The sequence below is a fragment of the Monodon monoceros genome, unplaced genomic scaffold (genome assembly GCF_005190385.1).
Source record: "Monodon monoceros isolate NGI ecotype Baffin Bay Population unplaced genomic scaffold, NGI_Narwhal_1 Super_Scaffold_6, whole genome shotgun sequence".
Taxonomy (NCBI): domain Eukaryota; kingdom Metazoa; phylum Chordata; class Mammalia; order Artiodactyla; family Monodontidae; genus Monodon; species Monodon monoceros.
This window is the reverse complement of record NW_021703783.1, coordinates 100,774,668-100,785,917: the sequence shown is the minus strand read 5'-3', so window position 1 is coordinate 100,785,917 and position 11,250 is coordinate 100,774,668.

The window sequence follows — 11,250 nt, the reverse complement described above, 5'->3', positions numbered from 1 at the left end:
CTTTCTCATATCCCATTGTTTTCCAAAGAACCTGTTTGCCTTTCCTGAAGAAACCTCTCTGTTCTTCCCATAGAAGCCAATTCTCCCCTCACCCTTTCCCTGTTCAGTTAGGTTATAAGCCTTTGACTCTCATTATTTAGCATTGAGTGACTTTTTTGGTTGGCTCCTGTGTGCATGGAAACAAACATTTTCTCCTGTTAACCTGTCTTCTGTAAGTTTAATTTACAAGCCCCAGCCACTAATCCTGAGAAAGTTGAGGAAATTGTTTTCTTTTTTCACAGTTTTGGTGAACACAAAGGGAAGGCTGGGGCACACCACTCACTCCAGAGGCTGTGATGGATTCTCAGGATGTCTGAAAGAACAAAGAAAAGGTAATAATTCTGACCAAATCAGCCTCCCAGATATCTGCTCTGACTGGGTCAAATGAGGGCAGTGACAATCTCTCCTTGTCTTCTCCTTTGCTAATCTAGACTGGCATGAGGAAACACTTGGGGGGACCTCTTCTCTGGACGTTGTGATTTTGCATGGCCCTCAGTTCTGGGTCCTCTCAGTGTCCTTTCCCTCCAGGTACAGCATTGCTTTCCCGTTTGCCCCATTTGGTATCCTGGGAGATTGGCCTGGATCCATTGAGAGTGTTCCCTCTGTGTCTTTCCTCCTGCAAGGAACACTGGTTGTATAGCCTGAGTGTACTGGCAGCCAACTGTCACATTTAGGTCCTTAGAATTTGTAGCTGGTTGTCCAGAAATGTGGGTTGCACCCCACTTGAGGCTGATGTGCTACTTAAGGAGGCTGCCAGCTCTCAGGGACTCATGTAGTCTTTATTTCTTTTGGCTGTCTTTGGGAGTGACTCTGTATCACGGCTGCTCTTTTTTCAACCTCTTTAGTGACATCTTTTTGTCCATTGTTAAGCTATAATAAGGCTTATTGGTTTTGAGGCATGTTTAGGAATAAGTATACCTTTGGAAACCGCCTGGGAGGGGAAAAAAAGGGTTCAATACAGGAGAATTTACTGGTTGTCCTGGCCAAACACCTGATAAGATATTTGCAAGGATATTTTTAAAAGGTTCTCACCCCCTAACTGTCCATCGACAGATGAATGGATAAAGAAGATGTGGCACATATATACAATGGACTATTACTCAGCCATAAAAAGGAACGAAATTGAGTTATTTGTAGTAAGGTGGATGGACCTAGAGTCTGTCATATAGAGTGAAGTAAGTCAGAAAGAGAAAAACAAATACCGCATACTAACACATATATATGGAATCTAAAAAACTGATGCTGATCAACCTAGTGGCAGGGCAGGAATAAAGACGCAGATGTACAGAATGGACTTGAGGACACAAGGCTGGAAGGAGAAGCTGGGACGAAGTGAGACAGTAGCATTGACATATATACACTACCAAATGTAAAACAGATAGCTACTAGGAAGCTGCTGCATAGCACAGGGAGATCAGCTCGATGCTTTATGACTACCTAGAGGGGTGGGATAGGGAGGGTGGGAGGGAGGCTCAAGAGGGAGGGGATTTGGGGATACATGTATATATATATATAGCTGATTCACTTTGTTGTACAGCAGAAACTAACACACATTGTAAAGCAATTATACTCCAATAAAGATGTAATAAATAAATAAATGTTCTCACCCTAAAACAAATATCCTATTGAAACCTCTCAGATGATCAAATTTTTTAAAAAGACATAGAAGTATCATAGCGAGCCTAAGATCACTTCCTTAACAAAACAAAAGAACGGAAATCAGATTTCGAGGAAAAATAAAATCCATGTACACAATCAACCATCACCCCCATATATACACACTCTGCTCATGCCACTTTCCAGATGCCCCTGGAGAAAACCCTCTCCGAGACTGCAAATGGCCAGATCCTTGGCCAGAACCTCCTGCTAATTTTCAGAACTTGGCCCCGTTGGAGGCTGCTCTTCAGGCCTGAGAGGAGCGATTTGTGAGGCCTCCTCTGCTAAGACCACTTGGGCTAAAATGGAACCATGCGCTCTGAGCGAGACAGAGCATGCCAAGCCTTTGTGGAAGGATTCGTGAAAACATCCCAAAGGCACACAGCTCTAATCCGCACACAAGAATTCTTTGATTTACATCTTAGTTGGAAATCTTCTTCTTGTTATAAAGAGGCAAATCCAAGATAGTGAAGTTGGATGGACAGTTCAGCCTCTTGAAATGATCACTGAGCAAGATATGCAATTCCTTGAAGAATTAAAAACAACCATCCTTGCTTTACTAATCTCATCTGCACGAAACAGAAATGCAGCTGTAGGAGGAATTCAAAGCCCACCCACCCTTCTTATCGATATGAAAGTCTCCACTTTCTTCTCATGTCTGGGCGTTGGGAAGAGAACTGTCCTACACTCCAGAATGAAGATAAACTTAAATAGTAATTGCCCTACATCTCTGATAACAGGAAATATGCCCCAGAAATTCTTATTTTAAATGCTTCCATCCTTCCTCAGGCCCTTCTCCCAGCAAGAGCTGTGTCTTTAAATGTGAACATCCAAGGAAATAACTCTAACTTGAGGGTGTCTTGCCTTTAATTGTGCTTCTTGTCTCCTGTCATAAAACATGAGACATTTCGAAAATATATCATGGACTTTCCTGGCAGTCCAGTGGTTAAGACTCCGGGCTTCCACTGCAGGGGGCACGCGTTCGACCCCTGGTCGGGGAAACTGCATGCCACTTGGTGCAGCCAAAAAAACAAAAACAAAAATATATTATTATTAAGGATATTTGAACACGATTTACAGTATTCAAGATATTCAACTAGTCTCAAGGTTGATAATGTTTCTTGCAAAAAAATTAGACATTTATTTCTTCACCTCATAAGTGCAATTAACACCCCCTCCCCCCCAAAAAAAAATCCGCAATGCTTTCTTGCCTATCATGCCCAACCATTGAACAGTAACTTACTCCACTAAAATCACTACCTGAGACCAGAAAGGAAAAAGCTAATTGTAGACAAACTAGATATTTTATCCACTCAGATTGATTTAAAAAAAAAAAAACCAAGATGGATACATAGTATTTCCAGAAATTCCATTGTCCAAAATTCAGTCCACAGCCTCCATAAGATTACATATCAGGGCAAATCAAAAATCTTAAAAGTCTTCTCCCCATATATTAGTGAAAAGCTTTAGCTCTCACTAGGCAAGCAATCTTTGTCTTCCCTCTGCCAGAAACACAATTCAGAGTCTACTATTTTACATAAACAGATGATTTTGTATTACTCCGTTTTACTGACTCACGGCCAAAATTTTTGAAATTTCTCTATATGCACTTGTCTGGATGATTATGTATGTCTCTTATTATGGGGGGGTCCTCATCCAAGAACCTAGGAGGGTAGAGGGAAAATTATTCTTCCTCCCATTCATATGTAATGAAATACTATTCAGAAATAGGAAGGAATAAACCATCAACCCATGCACAAAACATAGGTGAATCTTACATGTATATTGCTAAGTGAAAGAATCCAGTCTGAAGAGGCTGCACACTGTATGACCCCATTTGTATGACATTCTGGAGCAGGTAAAACAGAGATGGTAAACAAGTTATGGGGTGGGCATTGAAATATTCCATATGATAATTTAATGTTGGATACCTGCCACTATGCATTAGTTTAAACCCATGGATTTTTACAACCCAACAAGTAAATAATATATAATCAAATTTAGTTATTTAGGATATGGGAGTTTCACAGGATGGAATAGAGAATGTGACAAGGAATCTAACTGATTTAGAAGTATACAAAACTCACTGTTGGTGGGGTGAGGTATGGGGGGGGCAAAAGGTACTTGACCTAATTAACCATGGAAAACAATGGAATCTGTAGAACAAAGGTGAAATGTACCATACATAAATACTGGAGTCTAAGTTCTTTCCCATGGTGATAGAAGCTAACAATACTGAACCTACTAAATCTGTAATCTGGACTGGAACAAGCAATGAATTCAATAAATGACAGAGGTGGAAGCCAGTTATCTTACACTTGGAGTGGGAAGTTACAGATAAGCAAAGGAGGACGGTTACAGTATCCATGTAATAATGGACAGATTATATTTCCTCAATTTTAAAAACTTCTGTGCATCAAAAGGTGATATACAGAGAGGGAAAATACAGCTCACAGAATGGAAGAAAATATTTGCACATCATATATCTGACAAGAGTCTGTTCTTCAGAATATATCAAGAACGTTTACAAATCATCAACAAAAGGACAACCCAATTTTTTTAATGGAAAAGGACTTGAATAGGCACTTCTCTAGACAAGAAATACAAATAGTAAATTCTTAAAAAGATGTCAAACATCAGTAATCATAATGGAAATGCAAGTTAATACCGCAGTGCAATCCCCCTTTACACATACTAGAATGGTTATTAAAAAAAATAGAAAATATCAAATGTTGCCAACAATGTAGAGAAATTGGAACTCTTAAGCATTGCTTGTGGAAATGGAAAATGGTGCAGCCTATGTGTACATTTTTGACATTTCCTCAAAAAGATAAAAATACAGTTACCAGGCTTCCCTGGTGGCGCAGTGGTTAAGAATCTGCCTGCCAATGCAGGGGACACGGGTTCGACCCCTGGTCCGGGAAGATCCCACATGCGGCGGAGCAACTAAGCCCGTGCACCACAACTATTGAGCCTGCGCTCTAGAGCCCTTGAGCCCCAACTACTGAGCCCTCGAGCCACAAATACTGAAGCCCGCGCACCTAGAGCCCGTGCTCCACAACAAGAGAAGCCACTGCAATGAGAAGCCCGCGCACCGAAACAAAGAGTAGCCCCCACTCGCCGCAAGTAGAGAAAGCCCGTGCGCAGCAACGAAGACCCAATGCTGCCAAAAATAAATAAATAAACTTATTAAAAAATATATCTATACAATTACCTTATTACCTTATGGTTCAACAACTCCACTCCTAGATATAGACATCAAAAAATTGAATAATAGGTGTTCAAACTATATATATATATATATATACACGAATATTCATAGCAGCACTGTTCACAAGAGCCAGAAGGTAGAAATGACTGAAATGTCCATCAAAGGGTGAATGGATAAACAAAATGGGTAGATCCGTAAACTATCCTATTATTCTACTATACAAAGAAATTAAGTAAAATGGCGCAGCCGCTGTGGAAAACAATATGGCAGCTCCTCAAACACTTAAGCAGTTAACATACGATCTGTCAATTCCACTTCAGAGAATAGACTCAAGTATTTGAAAGCAGTAAGTAGAACGGTTATTTGTACAACCATATTCATACCAGCATTATTCACAATGGCCAAAAATGTGGAAGCAACCCACGTAACCATCGACTGATGAACAAATAACAAAACGTGGTATATGATATGATTCAGCCTTTAAAACTAAGGTAATTCCCACACATCGCACACATGATGAAACTTGAAGTCACCATGCTAAAAATAAGTTGGTCACAGGACAAGTATTATATGATTCCACTTATATAAGGTATCCAGATAAGTCAAATTCGGAGACAAAGACAATGTGGTTGCCAGGGACTGAGTGGAGTTAGTGTGTAATGGACAGAGAGTTTCACTTGCGGAAAATGAAGAAGTCCCAGAGACGGATGGTGAGAATAATTGCACGACAATGAGAGTCAGCTAATGCCGCAGGACTGTACACTTAAAACGCTTAAATGGTAAATGTCATGTTACACATTTCTAATCACAATGAAAAAAAAAGTTAAGTACTGATATGTATTACAACATGGATGAACACTGAAATCATCCAAAGTAAAAGGCGCCATACAGAAAAGGCCACAAAACACAGACTCGTATCATGTGCTCTAAACCCATGAAGACTGTAAAAATAAGGGGAAATCTCAGTAACGATTCCAGAAAAAGAAAACTGGATCAGGATGCAAAGAGACATTTTCAAACAGCTGGAAAACCTGCTGAAAGTTGAAGTGGGCCTGTGGATTAAATTATAAAGTGGAAACCTTTTGATTTACTCATTTTGGGGTTATATGCTGGCTCCTGGGGAGAATGTCCCTATTTTGGGTAAAATAAACTGGAATATTTCATGTGAAGTGGCAAATGTGAGCACTTTTTACTGTTACTGAAAGTGTTCTGTATGTTTGAAATGACTGGGAAGTAAATTACTTTTTAAAACAACCATGACAATACCATGTCAGAAAAGCAGAGAAGATATTAAACCCTAACTCTGACCCCTAACCCTAACCCAACTAATGGTCCAGTTCAACCTTTCATTCATGAGTGACCCTTAGAGAGTGCTGTCCTCCTAGAGGTCTCAGGGAGATGGGAAAAAAAAGGAGAGAAATGTGGGCCAGTTACCCTTAACGCTAACATAACCCTCAAACCCTAATCCCTAATCTCTATGCCTAAATTCACTACTCCTAACCCTAACTCTAACCCTAACCCTGTAACCCTCTAACTCTAGCCCCTAGACCCTTTCCCTTGGCCCTAGCCCTAGTCCTAAGCCCTAAATCCTAAAACCTAGCTTTTGTCCTAGCCCTAACCCTAGCCCTATCCTGTACTCTAACCCATACCCAAACCCATACCCTAACTAACCCATACTCCAACCCAAACCTGAACCCTAGTCCCTGACTCTTAACCCTTGAACCCTATCTCTAACTTCGGATCCCTGAACCCTATCCTAGATCTTGGACCCCCGACCACTGTCTCAAACCCTGATCCTGACCCTAACTACTAAACCCTAACTTCTCACCATAATCCTAATCTAAGATAATTAAAGAGAATAAGAAACAGCCAGAAAAACAAGAAGGAAACCAAGAGAATGCGGTATCGAAAAAAGCAGTCGAATGCTGCTGAGAGTCTGGTATAGCTAAGCCTGGAATGTACTCACTATATTTGGCACCAGAGATGTCACTGATGACATTGGCATGTGCAATTTCTGTAGTGTTGGGCGTTCAAAGTAGGTTGGAGTGGGCTTGAATGAATGGGAGTGACCAAAGAAGACAGAGGCTCAGCTGTGATGACATGCAACTTCAAAGAGTAGCAAAATTAATAATAATAATAATAATAATCTATTCTGGGGAAAGGGGAGCAAAGATGTTGGTATCAAAGTCCGAAGTGTCTGGCTGTGAACTTCACCAGCCACCAATGAAAATACACCCCCAAAACAGAGTACCTGGTAGCCTTCCAGTTTACAGTCCAGCATGCAAGGAGTTCAGAAGTTGACACTCTGTCCTAACAAGTAAGAAGCTAAACTGAAAAATCACCAGCTATTCTTAGAGAGGTGAGGTCACAGAGCAAACCACTGCCCCCCAAAATGAAGAGAAAGACAGGCAGAGCAGAAACCCACAAGTAGAAACACATCGCAGGAACCAGCATCAGGAAAGGTAAACCTACCTACTGTAATTGACAAGTCACTGAACACTCAGTGTGGACAAATCTGAGAGCTAAAAACTCCAGGGTGGGCCCAGTCTTAGGGGAGCTCCCACACTTTTGTGAGTTTTACCTCCAGGAGAGCTCCAGGTCTTCACAGTGAATATTGGAGAAAAATCCCTCATGCTTCCAGCAGAAGGAAAGGAAAAATAACTACTTTAAAATACACCAGGGCATTCTGTTCTTAACAAGGCCTGCCCTCAGGAGAAACCATTTTGCCAGAGCCTGACCTGTTAGGGTTTTATGAGAGCTCAACCAAACTGACAGAAGAGAAATACTCAACTCCAGCTAGCTCTATCCATCCTGTCCTGCCTTAGGAGGGAAAAAACTGGTGAAGTTCACAGTCCAGGGGCACAGGCTCACCAAAGACTGAGGCCTCGTCACAGGACTACAGAACACTTCTGTTCTCCCACATCTAACATCACATTACTAAGGCCTATTTCCTACAGTTCCTTTTACTTAGTACATGTCCAACTTTCAACAAAAATTACAAGGCATACTCAAAAGCAAAACGCATAGTTTGAAGAGACTGAACAAGCATCAGAACCAGAGTCAGATATGGCAAGAATTTGGAATTATCAGATTGGGAATTTAAAACAATATTTATTAATATGCTAAGGGATTTACTGGAACAAATAAATAACATGGATAATGTAAGAACAGAAATGGAATTTTTAAGAATTAGTTAAAAAGAAATGTTAGAGATCAAAAATACTGTAACAAAAATGAAGAACATTTTCGATGGGCTTATTAGGATATGGGTTGTGGCTGAGGAAAGAATCTCTGAGCTTGAGGATATAAAAACCAGGACAGAATATCCAAGACAAAAGGTGTAACATACACATAATGGAAATACCAGAAAAAAACCCAGAACAGAACAGAAGCACTAAAGCCTGAGAATTTCCACCAAATTAATGTCAGACACAAAAACAGAGACCCAGGAAGCTCAGAGAACACCAGGCAGGATAAACGCCACCAAAAAAAAAAAAAAAACCACCTAAGCATACCATATTCAAACTTCAGAAAAACCAACATACAGAAAAAACCTTGAAAAAAACCACAGGGAAAAAACATCTTACCCATGAAGTAACAAAGGTAAGAATTACATACTTCTCAGAAGCCAGGAATGCAAGAAGAGGGTGGAGTGAAATACTTAACAGTACTGAGAGAAAAAACCACGAAGCTAGAATTCTATGCTCTATGAAAGTACCTTTCAAAAGTGAAGGAGAGGGCTTCCCTGGTGGTGCAGTGGTTGGCAGTCCGCCTGCCGATGCGGGGGGCGCGGGTTCGTGCCCCTGTCCGGGAGGATCCCGCATGCCGCGGAGCGGCTGGGCCCGTGGGCCATGGCCGCTGGGCCTGCGCATCTGGAGCCTGTGCTCCGCGGCGGGAGAGGCCACAGCAGTGAAAGGCCAGTGTACCGCAAAAAAAAAAAAAAAAAAGTGAAGGAGACTTTTTCAGACAAACAAAAATTGACCTGCCTTGCAAGAAATGTTATAAAGAAGTTCTTCAGAGAGAAGGAAAATAATGTAGATCATAAACTTGGATCCACATCTACCATCAGAGGATGAATAAGTGAAGGTAAAACTTTTAATTTAATTTTTCTTTTTCTCAGTTGCTCTAATAGATAACAGTTTATTCAAAATAATAATGTCAACAATGCATTCAGTTATGTGTGCTTATATATAAGTGAGATAAAGGACAGGCGGGAAGAATAGGAGTATTTCATTATTATAAGGCACCTGCACTACCTGTGAAGTGGTATAGTGTTATTAACTGGACTTGAATATTTTATAAATGTACATTTCAAACTCTAGGGCAACCATCAAAAATGTAAAAACAAAATAAGCATGATTGATATGACAGGAGAGGGGAGGAAATGGAATCATATAAAATTAAAATGCTCAATTAAAACCCCAAAAGGCAAAAAAAAAAAAAAAAAGTAGGAAAGACAAAATAGGAAAAAAAGAACAAGGGCAACAAATAGAAACTAGGAACAAATAGGTAGATATTAATCAAATAATATCAATAATCACTTTGAATATCACTTGTCTAAATATACCAATTACAAGACAGATTGTCAGAGTGAATCAAACAAGACCCAGCTATCTGCTGTCTAAAGTAAATGCATGGAGAAAGATATATCATACTAACACCAATTAAAAGAAATCAGGAGTAGCTATCTCAATTTCAGATAGAGAGGACTTCAGACCAAGGAAAGTTATCAGAGATAAAGAGAGGTATTACATAATGATAAAGGGGTCAATATTTCAAGAAGACATGCAGTCCTTAATGTATGTACCAAACAACAGGGTGTCAAACTACTTGAGGCAAAAAGAAGAACAGCAATGAGAAACAGATGATTCCAGTATTATTTTGAGACTTCAACACCCCTCTCTCAGAAATGGACAGAGCCAGCAGGCAGAAAATCAGTGAGGACGTAGGTGAACTCAACAGCACCTTCAATCAACTGGATATAATGGACATCCATACACTACTTCATCCAACAACAGCAGAATACACATTCTTCTCAAGCTCACATGGAACATATACCAAAATAGACCACATTCTGGGCCATGAAACACAACTTAACAAATTTAAAAGAATACAAATCATACAATGACTACTCTAATTCCGTTCCAAAAGGCTCTTTTGCCAGACAGCCTTTGAGTGGGGCCTTTCCCTAGGTTAGCACCTAATTACCCGCTGAAGCCCAGCTCACTTCCCCTGTTGCTTTCTCTCGGCGTCCTGCGCACTTTCTTCAGAGGATTTGTCTGTAATTTTATTACAACAGCTAGTTGATTTACACGTCTGAGCCACTGGAAGTTCAGCTCCAAGATGGCAGCTCTGTTGCTCTCCGCTGTACCCTCAGTCCCCAGGAGGAATGCCTGTCTTAGCCCACAGCTGCCCTCAACAGGTACTTCTTGAATAAATCAGTGAATGCCCCTGAGCCGGCATCTCACTGCCGAGCTGTGTGGCGGGAGAACTAGGTTCCCTGATAAACCTGGCTCAGTCGTGGCTGTCGCAATTCTCGGTTAACAACAATGGAGTAGAAAAATATGCTCATGGGGCTTCCCTAGTGGCGCAGTGGTTAAGGGTCCGCCTGCCAATGCAGGGGATACAGTTTCCATCCCTGGTCCGGGAAGATCCCACATGCCGCAGAGCAACTAAGCCCGTGCGCCACAACTACTGAGCCTGCGCTCTAGAACCCGCGAGCCACAGCTACTGAGCCCTCGTGCCACAACTACGCAAGCCCGTGTGCCTAGAGCCCGTGCTCCGCAACGAGAAGCCACTGCAATGAGAAGCCCGCGCACCGCAACGAAGAGTAGCCCCCTCTCGCTGCAACTAGAGAAAGCCCGCGCGCAGCAACAAAGACCAAAAATAAACTTTTTTTTAAAAAAGAAAGAAAAATATGCTCAGAATCGCCCCAAGAGAGAATTACAACCTTTAGAAATCACCTAGTCTTCTGCCTCCCACACATGAGGCCCCACCCCTCCACTTTCCCCAGCGATGCTCTGCGCCCCTTCCATCACCCCCAAAGAAGCCCCCGCACTCGGGCACCAGCTCCCACACAAGACTCCGGCCCCACACCTATGGTCCACCCACCGCACCTGAGCACCCTGCCCCCGTGCCTGCACCCCGCCCCACACGCCGCAGGCCCCGCCCCCACGCCTCAGGAACGCTTCCCCAGTCGTTCCCCCCGCGGCCGCCCAGTCACTCCCCAAGGCCTACAGCCGCTTGAACCCTGGCTCAGCCCCGGGGCCAAAGCCCACCCCAGACTCCGGCTATTGGAAGCCCCAGGCCGGCCCGGTCCGGGTACTCATTGACCGGCAGTACTC